At 36.6% G+C, this 12153-nt stretch overlaps 1 protein-coding gene and 1 non-coding gene across 2 annotated transcripts in view; both read right to left on the bottom strand.

Annotated features, from left to right (window-relative positions):
• LYPD6 (LY6/PLAUR domain containing 6) overlaps nt 1-12153 on the bottom strand; it is a 140111-nt gene that overhangs the window by 71542 nt on the left and 56416 nt on the right. The window lies entirely within an intron of this gene.
• On the bottom strand, nt 366-472 carry LOC126010456 (U6 spliceosomal RNA). The gene has a single exon (XR_007496486.1). It is a non-coding gene; the product is annotated as a U6 spliceosomal RNA (small nuclear RNA).

Genomic DNA, 12153 nt, shown 5'->3' with positions numbered 1-12153 from the left:
TCCTGGGTCTCTGGGACTCCATTGATTCTTATGTTGTTTCTGTTGAAAAACCACTTCTATTTTTGTCTGTTCCCATTCTTTGAAAACGTTCCCCATTGTCTGATTGTTTTGAGGCTCTTTTTCAGCTTCTTCTATTATATGGAGTTGTTATGCATCTCATTGATTGTGTCTTCCACTTTAACTGTGTTGAAGACTTTCTGATGTTTTCATTTCACCTACCAAGTTTTTCAGCCCTCTTATTTCAGTTTGAAATTTTCTTATTTCTGCTCTTAGGTCCTCGTTATTCTTATTTGTAACATGTTCCTTTCATTCCATTCTTTTTTTGAATTCTATGAACATCTTCCATATTTCTTCTTTTTTTTTTTTTAAATATGGAACGCTTCACGAATTTGCGTGTCATCCTTGCGCAGGGGCCATGCTAATCTTCTCTGTATCGTTCCAATTTTAGTATATGTGCTGCCGAAGCGAGCACTCCATATTTCTTCTTATAGTCCTTATCTGAGAGGGTAAATAGGTGATTGGTATTTTTCACATCATCAGAGCTACTATCTTTGTTCTCTAAGTATGGTGGGGCCCTACGTTGTTTCCTCATTGTCATGGTTGTAACAGTTGTAGTATTATGTTTTCTATGTCCCATGCAGGCATTTCTTGTGTAGGAAAAGTGCACATTCCTGAAGCAAAGCAGAGTAGCCTTACTCCACTGGCTTTTTGTCTTTGACTTGGATTCTGTTTCTCACCTGGGCACTGTTGATATGACTTCCAGGTCCAAAAGCCTCTAGTTCTGCCTCCTGCAGCCTTGTTGCTCTTGTGCAGTTTCAGCAGCCCTTGGTTCCCCTCATGGGCTTTGTTTTTCACCTGGGCATTGCCAACATGATTTCTAAGTCCAAAAACCTCAGGGTCTGTCTCCTTCAGCCTTGTTGCTCTTGTGCAGGTTCAGCCTCTACTTTGTTTTAAAAAAATCTCAAAGAGTATACACACAGGTAACCAACTGGCACATAAAAAGTGTTTCTCCGGACCCAAAGAGATAATATAGAGGGCAAGCAAGTTGCCTTGTGGGAAGGCAACCTTGTATTATTTTTTTAAAGGAGACAAAGACTCTGGCACTCCAGGTTCAGTTTCTCAAAGTATAATCATAAACCCCTGGGTTTGATCCCTTGTACCTCCTATATGTGACAAGTTTCTTTCCTTACTGTTTTCAGAGCTACAATATAGTATTTGGTCTCTGGTGCACAACCAGAGTTGAGAGTAGAGTTGTGAGTGTGAGATTATTGCACAATTAAAATGGGTTTCCTAAGTAAGCTCAACTAAATGGTGTTTGAGCAATGTTGCCCGGAATATATCCCCACAACCCCAGTACATTTGTGAGAAACACTACAACTTTCAGAAAGAACTATACTAGATGTGATCATGTATGCCATGTAAATGAGTGTAACCTTAAATTTTTATAACAATAGTAAAGGTAAGGGGTGAACAAATAAATATAAGGTAATGATTAAATGTTTTAATGTTCCACCAAAATTTACAAAACTAGTGGTGTAAGCTATATCCTCTGTTAAGTAATTTTAGGGCAAGTTTTTCACCAAAATCAGGGGTTAGAATAAGAGAGAAATAGAACAGGTTTAAGATGTTTATGTATCAGATATCAAATACTTATTCAATTATAATGAAAAAAAGTTTTCCCCACTAGACAGTGCTATTCTCAGGGCCAAGAGTCAAATTTTACTCACATTTAAAACACCATGGTCCATTTCATTGTCTGGCACACAACAACAATCAATCAGAAAATCAATGCACAAATAGAATGGTATATTTAAGAGGCTGTTTGAAAGAGGTTTCTGTTGCTGATAATGGATTGATAACAATCACCTAAGGATTTTTGATAAATGCAAAATGGCACCTCAAAATGAAAAGTTTTGGACCTGAAGTTAGAGATACCTACACAATGATCTGCCATTCACTTTGGGTCAGTGTCTCAATACTTTGACCTGTAAATTGGGAATACTATTTCTTCCCATTTTCAGGATTGTAAATACTAAATGAAGTAAATATAAAATATGTAGAGTATTTTATTAAACAAATGAAGACTGTCATTATTAAAAATTACCTCCAAAGAAGAATAATGTATCAGTCCGTTTACTCACATCTTATGCCTGATCATTATCTATAAACTACATTCAGCAATTATTTATTTAATAACTGCCTACACTATTCAATAACTTAATGTGCTTTGTGTTAGATATCAATAATCCATAATACTTAAAAAGGGAGAAATGGATATCATTAAATATCTTGCATTATAATCACTCTGCACTGTGTTTTCTCTCCCCCTCCCTTCCTCCCTCTCGCTCTTTCTCTCTCTAACTCCTCTTATACTTTTCTAAATAAAAATTCTTCACTAAAAATTAAAAAACAAAAATAAAAACTGAGATCCTGAGATATAAAATATAAACTGGAAGATATAGAGATAATAAAGAATTAAGGCACTTTCCCTATCATGTGGCTGTGGTGGCTACAATTCTGATTTAATTCCCAGCACCACAAATAGTTCCTCAAGCACTACCAATCACCACTCCAGAGTACAAAGCAATTAAAAACCAAGTAGGCCCCAATCTCCCCCTCCAGTCCCCCATTCCTTCAAAATAAAACGTAAACTGAATAAATTGGTATATGATCCTGGGTGCCTTGGCCACACAGTAGAGGCAAGACCTACATGGCGGAAGAGGTGGCACTGATATAACAGTTCCAAGAAATAATGTCCCACAACATTTCAAAAAGTTGAAAAAGTATATAGTCTTTAAGTTGAGCAGGGAACCATGAAGCATGTTAAGAATGAACCATTATAAAAAAGAAAGCTGCAATGACCCAGAACCACAGAGAATGTCAATAGAAAATAGGAATGTCAGATAAGAAGGGCCTCCTAAAGCTCCTATGCCAGTGAGAAATAGTTGGTAGAAGTTCCACAGCAATGATCTGCACATAGGTGTTCCTTAAACAAGGGTAACCCTTATCTGATGCTTTATAAAAATGGATTCATGATTATTCAAAGTATAGATGAAGTTAAAAATGTGCTTACTTAAGCATTCAAAAAGCAAGACTAAATAGAACCATGAAGCTAAAGATTTCCAAAATTAACCATTGTTTCTTTCATATCTTCAACACAGAACATTTTAAAATCCATATGGACCAGTCATCTAACCTGAGTCAGTCATATGTTGTCATCCTACCCATTGTACTATTGCTCCAGCTTCTACAAAATTTCTGAATGATTTAGGTTGTTTTCTGCTGACAAAGAATTCAAAAAAATAATTATGATCCATTGCACTGAATTAACAACAGCAGCATATAATATTTTTTCAGTATTTACACATATTATTACATTAAGGGAAATTATAAGGTATTGGATGCTAAATGTTCAAGAGCTAGAAAGAGCCAGTGGATACCTAGAGAGTGAGTCATCAAGCTAGTAGCCCAAAAATTCACTAGCCAATCCTGGAGTGCATCAAATGCATCAATCCTTTCTCTGAATCAAACCTCAGAGAAAAGAAGGCATGGAGAAGCTCCAGTTCCAACAGGAATATAAGTGGAGATAAGGGGAACTTGAACTAGTTGGAAATTTGAAGCTAGGCTCTCTACATTCAAAGCTTCACTTGAAGAGAGATCAATTTTGTCTTAAACAAAGACTTAAAAGACCAAAATAAAGATACTAAACCAAAGCTCCATAACAGTGACAGGCCAAAACCTTTAAGCTAGTGACCTTCACTATTATTCAAATATAGGCATTATGATGAAAATAAGCCTGAATTTGATTTGCAAGCCAAAAAGACAAAGTGCAAGATGTTCCTTAGGTCATTCATTAATACATGAAGCTATGTTGGCTTCTTTGGTTCTTATTTTCATATTTCTCAAATTTAGTTGATGAACTTAATGCTTACTTAATTCAGCCCTTTTCCTTGCAGCCAGTTCCAAGCTAGCTTGACTGGAGCCTTTTTTGTCTTAAAAAACTGAACTTTTTCAGTGGTTTAAATTATAGTAAAATGAGGAAAACCTTGCAAACAAACTCAAGAAGATAGTGATATCATAACATACATCTAGCATATACATCCCACTTTAGCTGTCCCTCCATGTATAATTGGCCTCCCATTTCAGGGATACACAGGACAGAATTGTTTTTAACTTGATTGATTGATTGATTCATTCATTCATTGGTTTTGGGCCACCCTAGTGGCACTCAGGGATTACTCTTGGCTAGGACTCAAAAATTGCCCCTGGCAGGCTCGGGGACCATATGGGATGCCCCGAATCAAACTGGGTCTTTCCTGAATCTGCCACATGCAAGGCAAACACCTTCCCGCTGTGCTAACTCTACCCCAGTATTTTTATCACTAAATTTTTACCACTATCATACTTTTACTATTTATGGTAAATGTTATTATATTTTCATTATTTATATATCTTTACCACTATAATATCCCAGTATTTTTACCGCTAAAAAATAAGCTTCCTGGGGCTGGAGAGATAGATAGCACAGCGGGAGGGCGTTTGCTTTGCATGCAGCCAATCCAGGACAGTGGTTCCAAAACAAATGGTCCCTGAGCCTGCCAGGAGCGATTTCTGAGTGCAGAGCCAAGAATCCTCCTGAGCGCTGCCAAGTGGGACCCAGAAACAAACAAACAAAAAAGTTAATAAAGGTAAAAAAGGAAAAGGTCCCAAAACAATTCTTGTTTAAGTCTTGAAAACTCAAGACTTAGATTTTGGGTTATTTTTCTTTCCTAGCTCCAGTCATTCTCCCCTCCCCCTAAAATTGTGACATAATTGACCTTTAATTTTATGCTGTCACCTGATCTGATAATGGCCACTATAAAGTTAGCAAAGTGGAACATGGTTCAGGAGAATTAAGTATTAAGAGAATGAAACCCAAATTAAAGAAACATAAAAACAACTGAGCAAGGAACTTTCTGACCCTTTCTTAGATCTCCCAGGGAAGAAGAAAGTGCCTGAATTTAACTTTAAAACAGGCTTAGTTCACCCTTTTGTGAAGATATTAAATTTGTTTTCATGTAAATCACAGTGTTCTTAACTTGACTGTTTCTAGAAAATAGCCTTAGTTGAGCAGCTCAGGAAATTGTGACACAGAAGGCAAAAGTTGAATACACAAAAGAACTGTCTCAAATGTAGCTAAGCATTCAGGCAACAATTACAGGAATCTTCCTCCCATCACACTGAAATCCCCTTTCTTCCCACCTAGTCACTCCTGCTGTGAAGCCCAGAAAGTTCCATGGGCATTACCCGTTTCACAGAGACAATCTCCTGACACATGGATTTGGCAGGAGTCCTTTTCTTAGGTAAGATCCTTCACTCTCCATCACTCTAAAGGAAAACAAATATCTCTTCAAGGGAGCTTGATATTCTTGTTTGGTTTGGTTTTGGGAAGACAGCCAGCAATACTCAAGATTTACTCCTGGCTTTGTGCTCAGGGATCAATCCCAGCAGGTCTCAGATCATATGTGGTGATCTCATTAGAGTTGGCTGCATGCAAGGCAAATTTCCAACTGCTGCACTATCCTTTTGGCTCTGAGGGAGCTTGATATTCTAACCAAGGTAGATATTTCCTTGATATTGTATGCTTTTTTTTTAAGTGTCAATATTATTCTACTCCATATTTACCTGTTTTCATACAAACTTTTGGTTTCCCAAATTTGTATGAAATGAATACTTTGAATTTCAGCTTTATGTACTATGCTATACTGAATCTCAATTTATGCTAGCCTATACTTCTGTAGAAATTCACTTAAATCTTTAAGCTCATTTGTTTCTTAAGAACAGTTTTAGGGGGGAAAAAGTAAGTTGAAGGAAAGATCATTAGAATTGTATCTAAACATTTAGTTTTAAAAATAAAATTGAACTATTTAGAAATTCTCAAAGGAGATTATGCTTACTCTTTCTCTGTTATTCCTTTCTATCATTTTCCATCAGACAGTTCAATATGAGAAAAATTTTGGAATTTGCACAAAGCCTTTTAGAACCCTGTGCCACATGGGAAGCCCATCTCATGTAGCTTAAAAAGATTAATTCCCCCCAACAAATCATGTGGCTTTTCACTCAAACCCAGAGGCAATCCATATCTCTTTAGCTACAAAGATTGGTTTTAGGTATGGGCATATGGTCAACCAAAATCAAATACAATTAATTCCTAAGAAATCTGCACTATTGCCCCTAAGCTTCTTCCCCTCTACTGCTGATAAAGATATGTACTACTCATATGTATATGTGTGTAAAATTATATGCACATAATTATAAATGAGTGCAATAACATATGCATGTGTATCTATGTATGTATGCATATCATAAATGAACACAGACAATGGCTATATATGAAATAAAAATATGCTTATGTAAATATGCTTATTCTGTATATTTCTGGACTTAGAAGTGACTCTTGGTAGTACTCAGGATCAAAGTGACTGTACTCTCTCTCTCTCTCTCTGACCCTGGCATAAGTGTTTTTTAAGTATGTTCAATAATTTATAGTTATATAGTTTCAAAAATAAAATAATAAACAATACTTGATTTCCAACTCCAAATACATACAAGCCCTTAGGGTTGTACCAAGATCATATGCATTCTAGATCCCACCTACCCTAGGTCAAAGGTGATTGAGGAATCTATAATACAAGCAGAGACAATCCAAAGAGGTTCCAGTCTTAAAGTACATCTTCCCATCCTCTCCATTTCACGCACTCTCTCTCTCTCCTGCCCATTATTACCTAACCTGCTCCCTTTGTAGGAGTTCCTCAGGTACATTCAACCCAGGTACATGACTGCCCAGATACATTCATCCTTTTAGCTCACCCAGGCAGACTCTTCAGGGCCTAAGTTTCTCCACTGAATTATTCAATGTCTACCTCCTTACCCCCTCTATCCCAGACCTATGTGCAGGCTGCCTCTCCACCCACTCAAGAGATGTTCTGCCTGTCCTATTTATCTCTGCATCAACCCCACATAACAAAGTCTCCTCTGTAGTCTCTCTTATGTGAACATTTATTAAATAAACAAAAGAATCACTCAGGGAAATTAACACCTAGTTATCAGTGCTACTTTAATAAAGGGTAAGGTGTGAAAGGAATGAAAATAAATGCCAGTTTGCTTTCTCCACCTACCACCTAACCAAAACTCTTTATTATTGAGAATGATTTAGCCTGAGATACAAACACCAAGAGAATTGAACTCAACACACTAGAAATAGTAAAACATTTTCTTTCCTTCCTTCCTTTCCATAATCAGACCTAATAACTACGCCAAAGTCTACTCACTTGGAAGAAATCTTTTGTTCAGGTGTTCAGATGGGAACTTGTAATTCATGAAAAATAGAACATTTCAAATCAAAGAACCGGTTCTCTAGTAGAACATTTCTGTGTGGCCAGGTGAAGTACAGTCACCATCATGATAGACACACTGGGATTTTTCCACTAAACTTCATCAATGGCTGCTACAGTCCTTAGGCTCTACCAAGAACATAAGGCCCTGCAATTATGGGGGCAAGAGAAGTGCAGAATAGTTCACTTTTGTAATTGGGAGAAAAACTGCCTGGGCAGATGAGTCTTGACTTTATGTACAACTTGCCAATGAGATTGGAAGGAACTCCAAATTTTAATAGATCTCATCTTCTCAAGTTCTCAGTGATACGTTACATTTATATAACAGGTAGTAAACAAAGAGGAGAATTACATAGCAGCCAGCTGCAAACACCACACAGAAAGGGGACATCAGTTTTGGTGCCTTTCAGTGGTGACTATAGTGCAGCTTATATGTTTCCTTCTCAGTAATTCCATGAGGCCTCAAATTTGTTCCAAAAAAGTTTTTTTTTTGAATGTCTAGAATCAAAATAGACTACTTCTCCCCTTGATGAAGGCTCAGGAGTGGAGCTAGTCAGATCTCTTCTGGAGACTATAGTTTCTAGACACTATAGGTAGAGGATGAGATTTATGAAGAGAAAATCAGGAGCCTTGTGTCAACAATTATTCAAATATAAAGCACATGGTCAATGAGAAATCTGAAAGTCATCTTATAAAGAAAGTCAGGGGAATTCCTAGGCAGCTATAAGAAAATCACAAACACTCTAAGTGTAATAGGAAGCAAACTCTATTACCCTGTTATTACTGTTGTGAAAATTCTCCTTTCCTTATAATTATAACTAAGTTCAGGTTAGTCTTCATTCTTAAAGATGAGGGAACTTCCCTCATATGCTATTTATCTTTTTACAAAAGATTCAAAAGGTTAAAATATATAGGCTTAAGTTTTGGGGACATTTTCATTTTGGGAAACATAGGTAATTATAATGGATAATTATAGATTTGGGGTAAATTCTTGAAGTTTTGCCAAGATGTTTTGGAATCACCTAGAGAATTGTGGTTTGGGGAACAGTAATGATTTTTAGACCCATGTATTGATTTAACTGTTAGGAAGCCCCTAACTTCATAACCTTCCTTCCCGGGTTCTCATTTATTCTTTTGTTGTCCACTCCATCTCTCTCTACCTGTCTCACTCTTTCCTTTTCTATAGTTATGTGTATTTTCAGTGCTGAAGAAAAGCTATCCCTTCCTACTTCCCCATTTCCCATAGCTGTTCTGTTTTGTATCAGGCACAAACAAACAAGGTTTGATTTTGGTTTGCTAATCATGGAGGAGTAAAGAGGTCATTATCTAACTAGAATCAGTCTAATTGCTTCCACTGAATTCACTGATCATTTCAGTCCAAGAAAATAAATCTCTCCAACTTCCTGGATAAGAAGTCCAGTTAATGATCAAATTCTTAATAAAGGTCACCAATGAAGACATTTTTCTAGTGCTAGACATCGAAACATTTCTTCTGCACACCAGTCTTGTTAAACTCTCATTAATCCAGTATGTTTTTGTTGAGTTTGATTTCTTGTGCACTCAAGGAAAACAATGTACCCCTCCAATCTTAGTTCTCACTCTTATATAAAGAAAGGCTGTGAGATTGGGTGAACATATGTATAGTAAATAAAATACGGCATTTATGAACAATCATTTCCAGCATCATGAGCTCCCTACCCCCAACTAGGAGGGGATTCATGAAAGAAGTGGTAGAAAAAAGAGAAAAGGAAAAAATGTTCCCTGTAGATGCAATAGTTGAGCCCTGACAGAGTTGGGAAATGGGCGAGAAAAGTTCTGTGATTTAGGTCTAGAGGCAAATAGGCCCAGTGGCCAAGAGACCTCCAGACATTCCATTTATGCAAATTCCACTTTGGGACCATTGCAAGACCAACACTGGTACCCAATTGTGACAATTGCCACAGCAACTAGAATGTTTCCCTGACTCCTGTCCAAGTCTGGGACCACTGTTGGCTGTCATACAAGGAGAAAGTCAAAGATTAAAATTTCACACTCTAATGCAGAAGAGTGGAAGGACCCAAATTCCCAGCAAAATTTTCTCCATTGCCATGGCAAATGGAACAAAATTATTTAAAACAGGGGCTGGAGCAGTGGCTCAAACAGTAAGGCATCACCGAGTGTTACCGGGTGTGGCCCAAAAAACAAAAGTAGAAGAAAATGAAAAAATCCACAACATCTATAGGGGCTGCCATCTTTAGTTTTTTATGGGCTCTGGCAAATGTTCAGGAGTTCAGCACCATAATACTTGGTCATCAGTTTATGATACAAATGAAAGAAATGCCATTGCTTTAATAAAAAAAATTTTTAACATAATTTTTATTTTGATCATAGTGGCTTACATATTGTTGACAATAATATTTTAGGTACATATTTACATAAAATCAGGGGGATTCCTATTTACATAAAATCCTATTTACATAAAATATTTACATAAAATATTCCTATTTACATAAAATCAGGGGGGATTTGTCTTCCCTACTCCTCTGTTTTTGTCCTACCTTCCATATCCTCTTCCCTCACCCCCAGGGCTGCTAGAATATGTGGTCCCCTCTGTACCTATCCTATTACTTCGTAGTCTTACACCTGTTTGGTCCTGATGCCTCCTTTATTTTCCCCTCTAATTGAGGGGCAGGACTAGCTAGTTCAAGTTATGTGGTTTTGTTTGAAGAGGAGAAAAATAATAAAGTGGGGTAAAAGTCTAATACGCCGGGAATAAGCAGGATTCTTCTAGAGGCTCTCGCCATCAGTTTGAGAGACGAAGGAGAAAAAGAAGGTGAAACAGTCCACCCCTACAAAATGAAGTGTCAAATTTAATTCTCTTTCCACTTTGCCTATTACTCTAGTTAAAATATGACCATCTTGGGGCCAGAGCGGTGGTGCAAGCAGTAGGGAGTTTGACTTGCATGTGCAAGTCCGTGCAGACAGTAGTTCAATGCCTAACATCCAATATGGTCCCCCATTCCAAGAGCGATTTCTGAGCTCATAGCCAGGAGTAACCCCTGAGAATCGCTGAGTGTAGCCCAAAAACAAAAACAAAAACAAAATATGACCATTTTATAATTAAAATGCTGCAAATTAAAGAAAACTCTAAAGTTGGGGATATAATACAGATTTTGAGAGAATTATTGGATTATAGAATTACAGATTAAAATTCAATGACTATGGAACCAAAGAAAGCATCACAAATGAAATGGAATTATATTTAAATACTTAAGAATAAAATCTTGGGATCCTCAAGAAACTGGCTTAGCAAAAAAGCTCCCAACTTGGGAGCTCCAGGTTCAATTCCTGATGCTGTCATATGCACATAGTTCTTCTGGTAACTGCTATCTAAGACAAATAATAAATGAATGATACATCATTCACCAAGAAATATTCACTTTCGAATGAATGAATACATGTTTATAGGTGGAAAAGAAGTAAATCACAAATATGGAAACTCAGTTTTATTATTTACTGGTATGTATCACCAGTTACTTGGAAATTTCAAGTGTTCTCTGAAACAAATGGATAAATACTTTAAGTTGTAAGCTATACATCTGCTTAAAGTAGATTTAGCTCCTTAGAATTTACCAAACTGGTTCCTTTATGCAATACTCATATAGTTCCTGGAAGACTTCAATCCATGACTTAGTAAAAATAAAAATTTCTCTTATTTGAACTTCATATACTATAATGTTCAGCCATTTATTATTTGGGGTCTCTAAACTTCACTGACTTTCATCTCTGGAATGTACATATGGCAACACATATGAGCATCAATTGCTTTGATGTTTAACAGGTGTCAAGTTTAATTTTGTGGTACTTTGATAAAAAAGATTAAGAGAAGGCTCATGAAAGCAATTCTCTTAGCAGAAAAACTGAAATTCAACGATCACCAACAAGGTGTATTTAAACTCAGCCTACTATGAGATGAGTATATTACAAAATAAGCATTCGAATACTTTTTGACCCAAAACCTATATTTGACCTATTAAAACTTGGGGTGTTATTCAGAATGAGTTAGCTGGTACAAAAAAACCTCTAGTATTTTTACATAATTTTAAAAGCAATTATAGGCTTAGCATAACAAAAAGTTATGGAAGTAGAGCAGCAGTGAGAGTTGTCTAACCTTGTGGATATAATTAATGCCACAAGAGTATATATTTTATGTGGTTAAATGATCAACCTTAAAAAAAATTATCAATCTTAAGCTATCTATGCTGTACCTGAATAATAAATACTCTCCAAGAGAGCTGATTGGAATATTCCCTTTATAAAGCAAATTTTTACATTCAGAGGTTTATTCTCACTTTTTTTCTGTAGACAATATTTAAAAAGATCATCAAAGACTACATCTTCTATCCAGACAAAATCAGTTGCAACATCATATAAATTAGACTCTCTAGAACTCTTCAATAAACATTCTAAATTTATTTCAATTTACATACATAATTTTCATGTTTTACTAAAACTGGTACATGGCTATGGTCTTGTTCGGTTACTTTTTGTATTTGAGTGCAATGCCCAGTTTTTCTTTTCTTTCTTTATTCCTTTTCTTTATTTTTTAATTTTTGGGTCACACTCAGCAGCGCTCAGGGGTTACTCCTGGCTCTGCACTCAGAAGTTGCTCTTGGCATGGGATGCCGGGATTCAAATCGCCACCACCTGTCCTGGGTCAGCTGCATGCAAGGCAAATGCCCTACCGCTGTAATATCTCACCGGCCCAGCAGTGCCCAGTCTTACTCTTAGCTCATCATTC

This window comes from Suncus etruscus, chromosome 5 (genome assembly GCF_024139225.1).
Source record: "Suncus etruscus isolate mSunEtr1 chromosome 5, mSunEtr1.pri.cur, whole genome shotgun sequence".
NCBI lineage: Eukaryota > Metazoa > Chordata > Mammalia > Eulipotyphla > Soricidae > Suncus > Suncus etruscus.
Note: the sequence above shows the minus strand (reverse complement) of the source record. Positions and strands in the feature narration are given on the sequence as shown.